This window comes from Podarcis bocagei, assembly GCF_964188305.1.
Source record: "Podarcis bocagei genome assembly, chromosome: 15".
In the NCBI taxonomy this organism is placed as follows: Eukaryota; Metazoa; Chordata; class Lepidosauria; order Squamata; family Lacertidae; genus Podarcis; species Podarcis bocagei.
This window is the reverse complement of record NC_138141.1, coordinates 45087104-45104359: the sequence shown is the minus strand read 5'-3', so window position 1 is coordinate 45104359 and position 17256 is coordinate 45087104. Positions and strand designations below refer to the sequence as shown.

Here is a 17256-nt window from a genome sequence, read left to right as displayed (position 1 = left end):
GGACCGAGCAGCGGGAGCGCACCCCGCCGCGGGGATTCGAACCGCCGACCTTTCGATCGGCAAGCCCTAGGCGCTGAGGCTTTAGCCCACAGCGCCACCCGCGTCCCTACAGCGCCACCCGCGTCCCTTATAGCAAAAATGTATAAGACATGCAATAAGTGTTGGAAATGTAAAGAAAAAGAAGGAACGTTTTATCATATGTGGTGGGATTGTAAGAAAGTGAAAGGTTTCTGGGAGGTGATATATAATGAAATGAAAAAGATGTTAAGATATACATTTGGAAAGAAACCAGAGGCTTTTCTTTTAGGGATTACAGGAAATGAAATAAGAAGAAAGGACCGTAAACTTTTCCAATATGCAGTTACAGCAGCAAGAATTCTACTGGCCCAGAAATGGAAACAAGAAGAAATACCGACGATAGAAGATTTGAGAATGAAATTGACAGATTATGCAGAACTGGATAAATTAACTGGAAAAATTAGATATCTTCGAGACCAAAAGTTCATCGAGGACTGGGGAAAATTTGTGGAATATCTGAAAAGTATATGTGATGTTCAAACAACGCTAGTGGGGTTTCAAGAAGCACTGTGAAATCTGAGATATATTGTTAAAAAGAAATAGGCAGGGGGAGGGAAGACTAACGGCAATATTAAACACAAGAAATGTGTAATTGAGAGATAAATACGGATGGTTGTCAGAGAAGCTGAAGGAAGTCCCAAATGAGATAAATTTGTGAAAATTTGGATAAAAATTGTGTATTTATGCTGAAAATTAATAAAAATTATTATATAAAAAAATAGGTGGGCATCTGTCATGGATGCTTTGGTTGAGATTCCCGCATTGCAGGAAGTTGGACTAGATGATCCTCAGGGTCCCTTCCAGATTCTAAAAAGCTGCTGGATCAGCTCAGTGGCCCATGTACTGGAGCACCCTGCTCTCAAAGTGGCCAGTCAGGAGCCCCAGAGGGAAGCCTGCAAGGAGGAGCTGAGCACAACAGCCACTCTCCCTTCCTGTGGTTTCCAGTAAGGGGCATTCAAAGGTCTGCTGCCTCTGACAGTGGAGGGAAAACACAGCCATCAGGGTTGGGACCCCGTGATAGCCTTATCCTCCATTAACGTGTCTTTTAAAACCATCCAAGTTGGCGGCCAACATTGTATCTTGTGGGAGAGAATTCCATAGTTCAACTAAGCACAGGGTGAGTAAGCTCTTTCTTTTGTCTATCCTGAATCCTCCAACATTCAGTTTCCTTGGATGTCCCCAAGGTCTACTGTTATGAGAGAGAGAACAAAATTGTTCCCTATCCACATTCTCCGTACCATGCATCATTTCATACACTTTGATCAAGTTGCCTCTTATTTGCTTTTTCTCACCTACTGCATGCTGTCATTTGCACCTCACTTCCAGACAGAGAGAGCCCTTTGCTCAGCAGTTATTCTGAGATGCTGACTCTGTGTCAGGTGCCTGCAGCTGGCTGGCTGGTTGGCTGAATAACCCAGCCTTTGCTTAAATGGCCTTGATGACAAGTCAGGCACTGGCGTACCTCGCCCCTAACATTTGGCATTGAACACAACCCATTCAAGGGGTTAATGGAAAGATGGGAGGAAAGCTTTCCATAAGCCCTCAAGTAAGGTAAAGCACTGAATCTCCCACATTCTGACTTCACCAGACTCTCTGCCCAGCCATTTTCAACTTTTTCTCAGTGACTCATAAGGGCAAGAAACCTACCTTTAAAAAAACAATTAAAAAGGAAGCTGCAATTCTCAAGGCTACAGAATTTCACACTGAGGGATCGTAGGGCATGATTGTGGAAGGGCAGCATGCACACAGCTCTGTCTATTACTACGAACAGCAGCTCAAGGCACACTAATCACTCTCCATGAAAGGCACCACAACACTCGCATTGAGACGTAACTGCCTCATCCAGTCTACACTCAGTCTCGTCTTCCACTCAAGAGGAGCCAGAGGCTGAGCCCTAATCAGCACAACAGACCCTCTAGGGAAGTACCCAAACGGTCACTCCAGGCCTTTGCAAGAGACGAGTCCCACCGGGGCAGGGGGTGGGGGTGGGAACAAGAAACGAAATCAGTTTAGAGGCTTTACTAGAAGTTATAAGCGAGTTGAGGTTAGACTTTCCCAGGCTGGTCAGCTTTCCCACCACTACCGGTAAATCACACTCCCCACACAACATATAGAGCAATGGAACTGGCCATAAGGGAAACCTGGGGGGCCCTCACACCTCCAGACTTGCCACACTGAATACTTGCTAGGGATTTTTTGGGGGAGACAAAGGGAGAGAGTGGCAGAAACCAAGTCACTCTCCAGTACAGTATCAATGACTGGGAAACCTCAGCAGAGCAGGCCTCCAGCCCCCTGCTCAGAAGCAACTATAAATAGGGTAACAATGGAGGCCTGCTTTGTAGATTTGGAAGAGCCAAAGTAAAGCCCGCCCGCCCGCCCCCTTAAAAACACCAGCCACCTCTCTTCCAAATTTTCATCACCATAAAGCAAGGCACATAATGAGGAAGAGAAGGGTTGCCACCTTACCGCAAATTGGGGGAGGCCGGAGGCCCAGTGAGAGAGGCAGCAGCAGTGCGGGCGCCCTGGCGGGGCTTCCGTTGGAAAAGACTGAGCGAAACGCGATAGGTAAGCCAAGTGTCACTTCCCAAGCGCAACGGCCAGAGGCAGAGGGACAGCTGAGCTGATACTGTCTGCCTAAAAATAGCCAAGAATGTGAGGCAGGCCTGGGAGAAAGGGGGGCAGTGGTGGTGGTAGAAACTGGCTTGCTGGTGTCCAGCTGCCCCCTGGTCTCTGCCTTGAACAAGCAGGGCTTTTACAGTCTCTCATGGGCGAAGCCACATTTGGCAAGGGAGGGGGGAGGAAGGAGAGAGGAGAAGCAGCCTCATCCTATACCGGGGAGAGGAAGTGATGTGGGTGTCTGGCACATGAACCGTTAGTGCTCCTGCACGGCAGGAAACCAGCGCTCAGGAGGTCTCCTCCTCATCTGGTGGGGGTGCTATGTGCGAGGCCAAAAAGAACTGCACAAACTTCAGGTGGAGAAGAACCACAACCAATCAAGCAACCTCCACCAGACAGACAAAAGGAGAGTTAGTTAATAACCAGAGACAGCCACCGTAGGTACATTACTTGCACTGTGCTTGCCACTAGGAGAGGGCGTGTCAGTCTGTTTCTGTACTCTGTCAATTTCAAAAGTGTTCATTTTGCAAGTCTGTTCTATGACATTTTCACAATAATCTTAGCATAACAAAAAAGATCCACATGAAAATTCATGTTTTCTCACAAAACCCAAGCTTCAAAACCATTTTTCTTTCAAAGTAGGAACATAAGAAGAGCTCTCCTGGATGAGGCCAGTGGGCCATCAAAGTTTAGCATCCTGTTCTCACAGTGCTCAACCATATGCCACAATGGGAAGTCCACAAACAGGACCCAAACTCAACAGCCCCGTCGCCACATGTATTCTGGTATTTGTGGCAGTGGAGGGAGAACACAGCCATCATGGTTAGTAGGCACTGATAGCATTATCCTCTGTTACTATTTGTCTAACCCTCTTTGAAAGCCATCTAGGTTGGTGGCCACCACTGCCTCCTGACGGAGCGAGTTCCAAACTTTAACTATGTGTTGCATGAAAAAGTACTTTATTTTAACTGTCTTGAATCTTCCAACATTCAGCTTCATTGGATGTTCACAAAGGATAGTGTTACGAAAGAAGAAAATATTTTCTCTACCCACTTTCTCCACACCATTATGATATCATAGCTGAAAACTCCATCACAAAATTCAGAAAATTGAGAAATCTAAACGATAGTCAAGTTTTGACTGGTACATTCAGTTCATAGCGCGCGCACACACACGCACACACACACGTAATTCACATATCCATACTTTTCAGATATTATTTCTGAACTAAATGTTTAGGAATGAAATCCTTCCTCCTGCACTGCTTAGCTACCCCAATATTATAGTATTCCCTAAATTTCATATGCATGGGGTTAAGCTTCCTTTCAGTGGGATGCAAACAGAGCCACACATAGCAAAAGGGGGGGGGGAATAGCCCTTGGTTTGCACCCTGCAGATTGAAGGAGAACCCAATAAATTCAGAGAGGGAACTACCATGCCACTTGCCTCTGGGCAATAATTAGGAGTACTCTTCCATTCAGCAACCCCAATATAGTTGTATTCTCAATATTTCATATGCATGTGGTTATGTTTCCTTCCACCATGTGGGGGCTCTTGATCATGAGCATTTCTTTACATTCTACGTAGTTGTTGGGAAAAGACAGCCTTTTGTTTGCACCCTGTGGGTTGAAGAAGACCATAATATTCAGAGAGGCAACAATCACACCACTTGCCTCCAGACAACCATTTCCAAGCCCTGCTTGAACCATCAATGCATCAAGGAGGGAGGGAAAAGAGAGCCAGGGAAGAGACTGCCAAAGATGTTTTAATCACACAACATTCAGCCTTGAAGCAAGGGGTTAGACTAGGTGACACGCTGGCTGAAACTTTTATAGAACAGTAGGTGCTGCTACAAAGCTACGCACGGCCATTTCCATGGCAACCAACGCAGCAGAGCCAGAAATAGGAACAAAATCAAGGGATTCCTCCCACTTGACTGGGGAGGAGGGAAGGGGGGCGTGTTTTGAAAGACATGGCACACGCCAAAAAGGTGGACTCACAATGGTCTTCCCTATGGCAGTCCCTAGGAGCGTCAAAAGGCAATGTTGATGCATAAGTCGCATAGCCTGGATATGGCAGGGGGAAACAGGGGGGGAGAGCCCTGTGAGCTCCTACTTCCCACTCAAGGAAGGTTCTGTTGAGCAGACATACGAGCCAAGCTCAACAGAACCATCCCGTCATGGATGCTTTAGCAGAGATTCCTGCATTGCAGAAGGTATGTCTAGAATACCCTCAGGGTCCCTTCCAGCTGTACAATTCTATGATTAGGCTTAGAGTGGTGCCAAAAAGAATTTCCTTTGGTGAGATTCAAGAACGTTAAGAAAAGCCCTGTCAGATCAGACCAGGGGTCCAGCTACTCCACCATCTTGCTTCCCATAGTGGCCACAAGCAGGACATGAGGGCCGGAAGGGTGGTCCCCAGGGGCGGATATTCAGAGGAATGCAGCCCTTGATCCTGAACATAGAAGCCAAGCATTATGGCTAGTAGCCACAGGTAAGTTTTGTCCTCCATGAACCTGACTTGGCGAGTGAGGATATGTAGAAGGCAGCAACACTGGAGGATAAGGCTATCAATGGCTACTAGCCACAAAGTCTATGTTCTGCCTCCAGTATAGGAGGCAGTAAATGCCTCTTAATATCAGCTGCTGGGAATCACAAGAGAGAAGCGTTCCTGCTACACTCATTTCCTGCTTGCCATTGGGGCATCTGGCTGGCCACTGGGAGAAAAGGATGTTGGAAGACATGGTCTGATCCAGCAGCCAGGCTCTTCTGGTGTTCTTATAAATGAATGGGGGGAGGATCTGCTATATGCTCTTAAAGCCTTTCTTGTATGAACTGTTGTTGTTGTTTAAAAAAAAGACAAAACAAATTCTCCTGGGGATATTAACCAGGCTAGTTAAATGTAACCTCCACATTCAGGGGCAGTCCAGCTTTGAGTACAGACAACAAAGGGGGGCTCTTTTGCCTTCACACCCTGTTTCTGAGCTTCCCATGTGGGGCACCTGGTCAACTGCTGAACCATAGGGACTTTTTTCACTTCATTTGCTAGCACTCCCTCTCCCTCTCTTCTTTCAGACAATAACTAGACAGGCTGCCCCATATTGTGGCCACTGCCCGCCCCCCACCCACGCGTCTCTACAAGAGGCCTGTATAAAGTCACATTACTCTTGGCAGGGAGAACCCCTCCACTCCAAGAGCTCTGCGCGTGCTAACTGCTGACAGAACGTGCTATAAATAGGCCCTCAGAAATCGAGGAAGGATGCCAGGGCAGAGGGGCTGAGGGGGGCAGGAGGGAAAGAGAGAAGAAAGAGTCATTCAGCAGTTCAGCTTGCTGCTCTCATGTCTTCTCGAAGCCAAGCTAAAGCACCTTCCTCCCCACACCCCACACCCCTGCCCCAGTTTCGCATCCACATCCAGAGAGGATGTGCTGCTCTGTGAACCTGCAGAAACAAAGTGCCTGGGAGACAGAGCCACCCTTAAGTGCATAACATCAGGCTAGGAAAGCTGCTAGAAAGCAAAGGGGCATAGAGAAGCATTGCTTCACTGACTGAGGGAAGCCCTACATTAAGGGGAAGGCAGCTGGCTAACTGATGGCAAATCAGGCTGCTGAAGTACCACCAAGGTACTTGCACCCCCCCTTTCAAACACTGCTTTAGGAACCCTCCTCTTAGCTGTAATTCATGCATTGCAGGGGTTGGACTAGATGACCCTCTGGATCCCTTCAAAGTCTACGATTCCTGCTTGTTTTTATTTATTAAATGTGTATACTGCCCTTCATCTGAAGATCACAGTGCAGTTCACAACACAAAAATACAAAAACGAGAACACAAAATACATAATAAAAGCAAACAGATTACCATCACAACCACACCCACGGAATGTGGAGAAGTGGCTTAACAAATTCATCTCTCACTTACATGAGACCAGGAAAAAACTTGCTATATGCTGCTGCCACCTTGTGGAGACAGAAAGAGAAGAGGAATCTTAAACAGAAACATTTGAACAGGCAAAAGGAGTCTGGTACATCTTGTGGGTTAAGGGTTCAAAAAAACAGTGTAGAAGCCATAAATGCAGCTTTCTGGGGAATCACAGGAAGTTGCAAGAGCAAAGAGTCATCCGTTCCTCACTGTACAACAGGGATAGTGGGTGCATCACACCCCAGGAGTTGCTGGAATCCAACTCCAATCAGCTTCAGAATGACCAGTTGTCTGGGATGATGAGAGTCATAGTCCAGCAACCTCTAGGAACATAAGAAGAGCCCTGCTGGATCAGGCCATAGGCCCATTTCGTCCCATTTTCAAAATGGCCAACCAGAAGCCCAATGGGAAGTCTGCAAGCAGGGTCCAAGTGCAACAACAACTCTCCCCTCCTGATGTTTCCAGAAACTGGTGTTCAGAAGCATACATTCAGAACCATGGAGGCAGAGCGTAGCCACCTTGGCTAGTAGCCGCTGAAGCCTCACTCAATGAAATTGTCCAATCTTCTCTTAAAGACATCTGAGGAGCCACACGTGTCCCCATTCTTCCTTTACAACCAAAAGGACCTGCCTATTCAATCCAATCACAGGCAACATTAATAAGCTCAAACAGGAACAAGCCTTTTGGCTGCGCACATAGCCTATTTGCTCCAGAAATCCTTTTGTTAACTACAGTTGCATGTTTTGTCCAAACCAGGAAATGATGGTTAACATTTTGGGAACAAGGCAAGATGCAAATCCATGGAGATACGATTTTCCAAACACAATCAGTGAGTCAGTGAGCCTGCTTTTGCAGGTTGGCTCTTAGAAGCAGAGAAACAGGTTTTGGTCATGAATCCAGACGACTTCATTAACCCAGTGCGATGTAGCAGGCAAGTGAGTTGCATTCAGAGGAGGAGCTCGGGATTCAAATCCTTGCTTAGCCATGAAGTTTACTTGGTAGAATTGAACAAGCTTCTCACTCAAAAACAATGGGGGAAACTATCATAGCTCAGTGGTATCTGCTCTGCATGCAGTAGGTCCCAGGCTCCAACCCCAACGGCGTCTCCAGGCAGGCCTGGGAGAGACTTCTCTGAAAACCTGGAGAGCCACTGCCAGTCAGTGTAGACAATACTGAGCTGGGTCGACCAATGGCCAGACAGCATAAGACAACTTCCAAAGAGTTGTGATGGGGATGGAACAAGGTGGCCCTGGATGTACCAACCTCTGCTACTGGGAGGAAGGGCAAGATACAAGTATGGTTAAAGAAAGCTTCCTTTTAAATAATAATAATACTAATAATAATAATTTATTATTTATACCCCGCCCATCTGGCTGGGCTTCCCCAGCCACTCTGGGCAGCTTCCAAAAGAATATTAAAATACTATAGTACATCAAACATTAAAAGCTTCCCAAAACAGGGCTGCCTTCAGATGTCTTCTAAAAGCCTGGTAGTTGTTGTTCTCTTTGACATCTGGTGGGAGGGTGTTCCACAGGGAAGGCGCCACTACCGAGAAGGCCCTCTGCCTGGTTCCCTGTAACTTGGCTTCTCGCGATGAGGGAACTGCCAGAAGGCCCTCGGTGCTGGACCTCAGTGTCCGGGTAGAACGATGGGGGTGGAGACACTCCTCCAGGCACCACAAATAGGCCACAAAGGGATGTCAGGAGGAGAATGAAGAGGGGGAAAGAGGTGGGGGTACTTAAGTTATGATGCTGAACTGCAGGGGAGCTCAGCTCCACTGAAAACTGGCCACTCCAAGTTCCCATTGCCCCCAAGGAATCCAGCTCTGACGTAACCTATTTCTGACACAGCCTTTTTCTTGGCTTCCTGTGACCCTCCACTCCTTCCAGTTGAAGCACATCTTGACATTGTCATCCTGAGCACAAGCACTTCCAAAGCCCTGTTCCCTGGAAAGGAGATGGGGGGGTTGGGGGGGCAGGGAAGAACTAATCATCAGATACTAAGAACATGTCTGGCTCCAGAGTGTCTCCCCAAAGCCAGAAGCCCAGGGACTCATCATCATAACCAAACTTTCCTGTTTGTCTCACATTCCAGCCTAAAATTGTTGATCTATAGAGGAAATGGTACACAGCTGGATCCAAGAAGAGGACAGCCTCCTGCTTCCTGCTCTCCTGCTGCGGATTCACTCCACCAACACAGGCTCTTTGAGGAGCCTCTGGGGAGTGGACTGGAGTCAGAGAAGAGGAGACAGATCCGCTCTGCTCCACCCAGGCCAAATGCCAAGGGCTGACACCACAGGGAGAAAGATATTCGGGAAAGGCAATCTTAGGCGTCATACGTTCCATACATTTAAAGCACATTTGAAGAAAACACACACACACACACATATTCCTGGGAACTGTGGTTTACCCCTTGTGGAGCTACAATTCCCAGCACTCAAAGGATGGCCAGCAGGCTCCAGCCCTGGCACAAATTACCGTAAGTTTAGCTCCACGCCAGGGAACCCAAGGGGTAAATTATGTGTAACCACAGACAGAGGTAGCAGCAACAATAAGAACTGGAATCTCAAAAGCCTGGCAGGCCGATGTAAGATCAGTCTCCTTTGGTCTTCCTTTCCCAAACCTACGTGGGATCAGGCAGGACGACATGAGGGGCAAAGCCTTCTTGGTAGTGGCTCCAAAATTATGGAACACCCTCCCAGTGGAGACCTGTTGGCCTCCTGGTCTCTCCCCCTCTTCAGTGGGCCCCTTTGACTGGGAACAGGCAGCTAAAAAAAACCCCAGCCCACAGCCACCAAGAGTAGAAATATCCAAGAAATAAATGTTTGAAAATTGAACAACTTCACTCAAGCAACCAGAAGTGGATGTGACCAGGAGATGCCTAAAGCAAAAGTTTGGAGGGGGGACTGAGGTTGCTTAGTGTGTCCCCCCCCCCCCAAGCCTGATAGGTTTCTGGCAGAACCAGCACAAGCTCCTTGGACTGCAGGCCACAGCAGCTACTGTGCTGGATACATTAGCAATTTTTCTGCCAAAAAACCCCTCCTCGTATCCTGCAAAGGAGAGGAGTAATCTGCCTTTGCGAAGGAGGAGAAGCTTGTATCACCAGCCAAGAAAGGAGACCTGGAGGCAGCCTTGAAACAGCACCAGGCGCTGCCTGCAAAGAACCATCTGTCCAGCAAAGAAGCTCAAATGAGCAAGCTGCCGGGTCAGTGAGAAAGAGCACTATTCCAGCCCGCCCATAAAGATGAGACCTTCTTGATCTTGCACAGTGGAAACAGTCACAGAAACAATCCCCCTTCTGAGAACTTTTCAACATTCATCACCACCTTCAGGTAGCTTCATCCTCCTTCTAGGTAACAGGAGTGCAAAGATCCCATGCTCAAAGCACCTCCAGAACATGCAGACAATAATAATTAGCTGTGTGTGGAAACAGATGCAAGGACCTTAGGGAGAGCTCATTATGTGGTCAATTACCACAAGCAATGATTTTGTCACCTGGCAGCCACTCTTTCCTTGTCTTACCTGCTTGCTTCAAGAGGAGCAGGTGTGGCTATAAAACAGAAGGTGGAGATGAGGGCGGACTACATCTCCCAGCATGCCCTGAGTCTTCCAGACTGCACAGCATGCTCAGATCTGCCGCTCTGAACTGCAGTTCTTACAACTGCAGCCACTTTCCTGTGTGTTTAGAGAGCCGCGGGGGACCAAGAGCTCAATAGAAAAACAGCTCAGTTGATTTTTGAGAGAGAGAAAGAGGCAAGGTCAGTTGAGGCAGGATCAATCTCCCAACCCCCACTCACACACAGTCACAACAACCACACATAATGGAAAATTTAGACAGTTCTCGCATCAGGGAGCACATCAGGCAGATGGCACTTGCCTGCCATGTACTTGCTACTGAAAGAAAAAACAGCCCAGACAATCTAATTCCCCAGAAGGTGATTTGTAAGGACAGCATCTGCCAGGGAAATGGGATGAAAGCCCCTTTCCAACGCCAGAAGTGGCACACCACTCGCCCCTCCATGCAGCCAAAGCAGCCCGCCCTCCCCTCAAATTCATCAGAGGAACACTTTTGCTTCTGTGCTACTGTACACATACGGCCACTGAGGTGGAGGTCAAATTGCTATTGCTCCTCTCCTTTTGCACCACTCGCCCACCCACCCTCTCCAAGACAAGGAAAAACAGTAAATAGACTATATTCACTGCCAGGAGCTGCTTCTGAGAAAAAGAGCACTCTGCCCAAGGTCACATCCACACCATATACAGGACATGTAAAAGCTTTAAACTACTGGGAATAGCCATTTTCAAGATCATTGAAAGCAGCCCGAAAAAGGTTCCACTTCTCGCTGCGAAGTCTGGCCAAAACAGGTTTTGAAACTGAATCACAGATAAAGCATATATTAAGTAGAAGACCCCCCAAAACAAATTTACAGAAAGGTGGTGCATGTCTATACAATTCTGGAACAATAAGAGTAGCGGACAATATATTTTCTTGTAATTTATTCATATTAATTTAAATTTCTGTCAAATTTCTGCTCTTTCCCCTCTTTCCCCCCTAATATTACTGTTCTATTCCTCATTTTTATTTCTTAATTCTCTTAATTTTACTACTGTATATCAACATGAAGTTGTGTGTATGAGAAACTATCTTATCTACTAGGAACAAAGCCATGTGCAAAAGAACCTTCCTATCCTTCAATGAGGGAGCTTGGCCTAATTTCCCATTGCTGCAGAGACAGACAGGAGGACCCTCCATATCGGGGGTTTTTTACAGGTGTTTTCTACAAGGTGTCATTGACACAACAATAGTGTGTTAGTGGTGGATTTATACTGGATCAACCTCAAGCCATTTTGCTTTCTTAGTTCTTCTGCAACACTTCCCCAGTGTTACCACACTACTGCGGCATGTCCGCACTGAAAGTACATGGCTTCCCTCAAAGCAACCTTGTGGTCTGTAGCTTATCCCTCACAGAGCAAGTTTTGGTCAAGTGAGAAGCAGTGTGTTCCAGTAGGAAGCACACAACAGCAACACCCACAAACACACTCATTCACAATCATCATGTCCCTCCCTTATTGCATCCTAGCAGCAGGCAGGGGCGAGGGGCAGTAAGAGGTTAAGGCTACCTACATACCAAACAATTTAAAGCACATGGCACCACCCAAAGAAGCCGGGGAACTGTAGTTTGTTAAAGGTGCTGGGAATTGTAGCTCTTATGTGCAGCTAAGCGGCAGTTCCCAGGATTCTTTGGGGGAAAGTTCTGTGATTTAAATGTACAGTGTGGGCACAGTTAATGATGTCAAGAAGTAGACAAGGCATCGGCTGGGAAGCAGAGAGGCATGGAAATAACAGGACCAGCCTTTAGGGGAGCCCATGAACATAAGCTTCCTGCCAGTGAGACAGCCAGCCTGCTGACTAGCAGAGACCCTCCAAGCTTTCAGGCAGAGAAGGGTCTCTGTGCCAACCCAAGATCTCCTGGGGTGCAAAAGTACGTGCTCTACTATTGAGCTACAGGATTCCCGTATCGAACAGTGTCAGTAGATAACAGCAGCACAGCCAGTACAGCACAGCCAGGGAGCTCTTTGCTGCTCCTAGGCTCTGTCTGGCCAGATCCCTACAGACTTGCCCCTAAACCCCAGGGACACCCTTGCTCTGACCCACACATCTGCCTCCTGCAAGCCCCAAAGATTTCATGTTTTGCTTAAAGAAAGGTTCACAGCAAAAGCATGCCTACAAGGGGGTGGACCGGACTGATTGTCAAAGGGAGGCTGGAGAAAGCAGCGTCTGGAGAGCAATCGCAGCCCCCTCAACTGCCATGCTGAGCCTCAGGAATCTGGTTCCTTCCACGCAGCCCCCCTGCAAACATCTGGCTTGTTGGCAGCTGGAGGGTTTTGCACTCTGCCAGCAGATTCCACTCATTCCTCCTCTTGAGAGTCTGCAGAGAGAGAGATTTTCAGTCTGAGCCCAGAGGCAGTTTCCTGCCTTTGCAAATCCCTTGCAACAAAACTCATCCCCAAGCACAAACTTCCACAGCCTAGGACAGGTCCAGCACCCTAGAACTAAGGCAGGCTGCCTGAAAGACTTGCGGTGCTATGTGTGTGTCAGCAGTGGAGTGTTACTTGGGTCCCGTTATCCACCAATACCTCTCAAATCTACAAACTAGGTACCCCTTGACATTTAAGCCAGTTACCAAGTACATATGACTAGCACAACACATATCCTTGCCTTGTTTACCTCTGTTGTATCCCTACGTTGAATGTTGGATTGCAAGCTCCTCAGGGCAGGGACCTCTCCTCTTGTATTAAGGGATAGACACACTGATAGCACAACAGCAACCAACTAACCTGGGTTAAGCATGCATTCTTGCTCAAAGTATTTGCTGGATCAGACTAAAGTCCATTTAATCCAGTGTTCTAGTCTGCCACAGCAGCCAGCTGGGTGGATCTGGGAAGCCACACAAACAGCCACAAGGTGGCCCTTAGCCAGTGGACTATTTTGCTCACCCCTAGCCTAGGAGCAGCCTACTTGAACTGTACTCAGAGACAGTGTATACTGAAGTTCCACGGGAACACAGAAAACCCACAGTGTGCAATACGGGGCACAGAATTTAGTTTTCTTTTATTTTCAAAGCAAGTTTCTAGACCAGGGGTCTGCAACCTTTAAGACAAAAACAGCCACTTGGACCCGTTTCCGAAGAAAAAAAAACTGGGAGCCGCAAAACTCGTCATTATAAAAATAATTTTTTGTCACTTTTTTATTATTTCTTTGTTTGACCCCTCAGAATTACTCCTCCTCATAGAAATAAATGTTAAATTAACAAGTTATCTTTGTGTGTGTGTGTGTTCTTCACTCCCCTTCAAAACAGTGACCAGCGTACATACTGCATTTCAATGCAGTGACCAGTGTACATGCCCCTTACAATGTAGCGGGCGGGCGGGAAGGTGACGTTGGGACGGTGCGTGACTAACGCACGCACCACCCCCATGCGATGTCACAGCCAGTACAGCGCCCGCCACAGTGGGGAGTGTCGGGGCGCACAATGCACCTCCTCCCCTCGCTAGTATCCGTCCCGGAGCCGCAGCAAAGGTGTAAAAGAGCCACATGCGGCTCCGGAGCCGCGGGTTGCAGACCCCTGTTCTAGACCATATAGTGCAAATACATATTTGGTTTGGTGGACTATTCCTAGTGAAATCAATGAGTCATATTAGTCCAGGTTTGCCCCAGCGCTGTGTAGAAATTGGGTTGCCTCAAAGATTGATCCAGAAGCTCAATCTGCAGGAATCCAAAGAACAGTGTAGCAAACTACCATTATTTTTAAATTCCCCCAAGACAGACTTTGTATGTGGTCTGAAAGTGGAGGAAAACCTTCCCCGTTATTTGTTTGTTACCCACTCTAAAATCAACCACATAAAATTTATCTCTGAGCAAGCAAATGGTTTTCACAGGTTTAAACTGAAATCTACGTTATGTAACCCCTGATAACAGCAATTATTTCAAATACTGCTCTCTGTGTGCAGAGTCTGCAGGTATGATTTTTGTAGACTCTTTGGAAATATTTTTATGCCCACCAAGGTGGTGTCAATGGTTAAGGTTATATTTTTCTGTGTATTTTATTTCTATGTTTTTATGTAAAAATAATGCACAACAACTTTCTTTCTCCCTTTATTGTCATGTTTTATCACATTTTGAAACACTGTTTGTTTGGTGTTTCCAACAGCAATAAAAAGACTGATCAGTTAACTGCTCCTATTCACGCACTGCAGAGACTAGATGTAGAAAGTGGTTATGGGAGCAGCTGCCAAGACCATATAACACCAGTCCTGAAAGACCTACAATGGCTCCCAGTACATTTCCAAGCACAATTCTAAGTGTTGGTGATGACCTTTAAACCCATTAAGGAATGGCCCAGGCCCTGTATACCTGAAGGAGTATCTCCACCCGCATCGTTCAGCCCAGACACTGAAGTTACAAGGAACTGGGCAGAGGACCTTCTCGGTGGCGGCACCCACCCTGTGGAAAGCCGTCCCATCAGATGTCAATGAGATAAGTAACTATAGTACCTTTAGAGGACATCTGAAGTCAGACCTGCTTAGGGAAGTTTTTAATGTTTAATGTTTTATTATGTTTTGGTATATGTTGGAAGCCTCTCAGAGTGGCTGGGGCAACCCAGTCAGATGGGCAGGGTACAAATAATAAAATGTTGTTGTTGTTGTTAAGGTACAGGAGGCAGAATTGGTTGTACTGTATATTTTGGCTGACAAATGTTTAGCCATTGCTATGCTTTGTAGAATTCAGTCTACAAAACTGGATGCATATCTCAGTGACAAGCCACTTGCTTTGTATGCAGAAGGTCCCAGTTTTAATCTTGGGAACAATCAGGTAGCATGCAAACATACGAAGCTGTCAGGTCATCGGTTCATTTAGCTCAGTACTGTCGACGCTGACTACGGTAGCAGCAATGGTTCTCCAGGTTTTCAGGATAGGAATCTTCCCCAGTCCTATTTGGAGATGCCACTGGGGATTGAACCTGGACCTCTTGCATAAAAAGCACATGCTGCATACCACTGGGCTACAACCTTTGCCAGGTGATGGGAAGAACCTATGAAGAGACACTGCCAGTCAGAGTAGACAATGATAGTGGACCAATACCAATAGATGGCCTTATAATGAATTGGTATAAGGCAGTTTCCTTTGTTTTTCTGATCCCTTTTAAACTGACACCCACCCTCAGCCTTCAAGGAGATGAAAAAAATAGACAATTCTGCTCCCTCCCCCTTGCATAGCAGAGCCACACAGCCACTGTGTTATCTTGCATGAACTGTGTTTCACCCAAAACCAGCAGACCACAGTCATCTCTGAGGTACAAAGGTTAAGCAGCCAATGTGTGCTGCAAGAGTAAACAAATCCGCTGCAATTACCATTGCTACAAATTCCCCATCTGCTGAAATTCATCAGCTCCAATTCCAAATGCATAGAAAGCATTTGCTACAAACAAAAGCCCAAGAGGTGAGCCGGAATCCTTCTTTCCTTCTCCTCGGTCCATAGCTCTTGAGGGCCCACCACCTTCTTTTTGGGTGGGGAAGAGGGAATAGCTAGAACTTAAGCTTACAGAGAGATAAGGGAAAACACTGAAGCAGAACACAGCGGTGTTCCAGCTGTATTCTGGGGAACCATAGGATTTCTCAGAAGTTTATCAATGAGAAGATCAGTAACGGCAGGCAAACATCCCTGAAAAACAGCCTGCAAAATAAGAGTTGGGTGTGATATGTGATGTGATGCAAGTCCAAGCAGAATAAGACAGCGGCCTAAAGCAGGGATGTGAGAAGGAACCGCTTTCTGTTCTTGTACTTGACGCACACAGCACTGCTTCCATTCCACCATAGTTCATCCTCCGCCAAAAAATGTTATTCTTTTCACATTATTCCGCACCATTCATTTCAAAGCAAAGGAAATGCAATGCGAATTGGGGGGGGGGGGGACATAACCGATTACATATCATTGAACCAGAACAATGAATATCAATCACATTTGGCAGACTGGTTTCCATTCTGCCAATGGGACAAATAAGTGAACATGCGCATTTTTTATTCCTGTTTCCATCAGAATTCTTGACACCCCAAGCCTATAGTCCCATATGAATTGACCATGCACCGTGTCCAACCGTCTTCTGCGGTGTCCAGGGATTCTCAAGAGACCCACAAGGGCTTGTTGGCATAGGAATATAGGGGGTGGCCTATATTCACCAGGTCACCCACTTTATCTATCCAGCTCAATATTTTCTACCATGCTCTCAGGCAGGCAGCGATCTTCCCCATCACCTGCTACCTGGTGACTGAACCATCTGTATGCAACACATGTGCTTTCTACAACTGAGCTATGATTCTCCCTCCTTTTGCTAGACAAATCAGTAGGGGTAGCATTCCTAAGGACAGGAAAATGTAAAAAAGTCTGCTCAGTGAAGATGTGCCTTTCAGGGCCCTGCGTGGCTGCCGAGACACAGCGCCTATGACTGAAAAAGCAATGGAAGTCCTAATGCCCTGCTTTGCTTTCCTGCAAACCTGAAAAGCCAGGAGGAGGCATCTCTGCACTTTCCCTACTGTACAATTACAGCGGTTGCTTTGCCTTTCCCTTTTGTTCCTGCCTTTGCTTCACAACTGCCTGCATTTAATTTATGGGTAAATGTTTCTAGTCTTCATAGAATCACAGACGGTAGCGATGATCCAGTACCATTTTTACCTTTCCCCCCTACAAATGGATTGTGGGCCTTCAAATAATGGCGCGCACACACCCTCCCACCCCAGAAGGACAGACTAAGGCGGAGAGCCAATGCCTTCATTCCACAGTAACCTCTCCTCTCACCAGAGTTTTAAATCCAGGAGGCCAGAAAACCTGAACTATTCATCTCCACACACACGGGGGGGGGGGGCATATTTCCTTAGTGCAAGGAGGAAAAAACATAGGGGGAATTGGTTCCAAAGAAATGGCCCAAAATATGTATATCATTTCCTGTTTTAGAAAGCAGAGAGGATAATTTTTTATTTTATTTAAATCAGGACCAGAAACATTCCAAGCTGCTGAGCTGGACCTGGGGGAGAAACACACACACACACCACATCTGCACCTCGAAGGTGGAGAGCATGTGGTCCTTCAAG

At 46.9% G+C, this 17256-nt stretch overlaps 1 protein-coding gene across 16 annotated transcripts in view; it reads right to left on the bottom strand.

Annotated features, from left to right (window-relative positions):
• MYO18A (myosin XVIIIA) overlaps nt 1–17256 on the bottom strand; it is a 145316-nt gene that overhangs the window by 105362 nt on the left and 22698 nt on the right. For 4 of the 16 annotated variants that reach the window (XM_081171933.1, XM_081171940.1, XM_081171937.1 and 1 more), the window contains exon 1: nt 2545–2796. The exons of 11 other annotated variants lie outside the window; for them this stretch is intronic. The gene's annotated coding sequence lies outside the window, so the exon portion shown is untranslated. Of the gene's footprint in view, nt 1–2544; nt 2797–17256 lie in introns of those variants that run through there. One more of the 16 variants, XM_081171929.1, reaches the window with a different exon arrangement.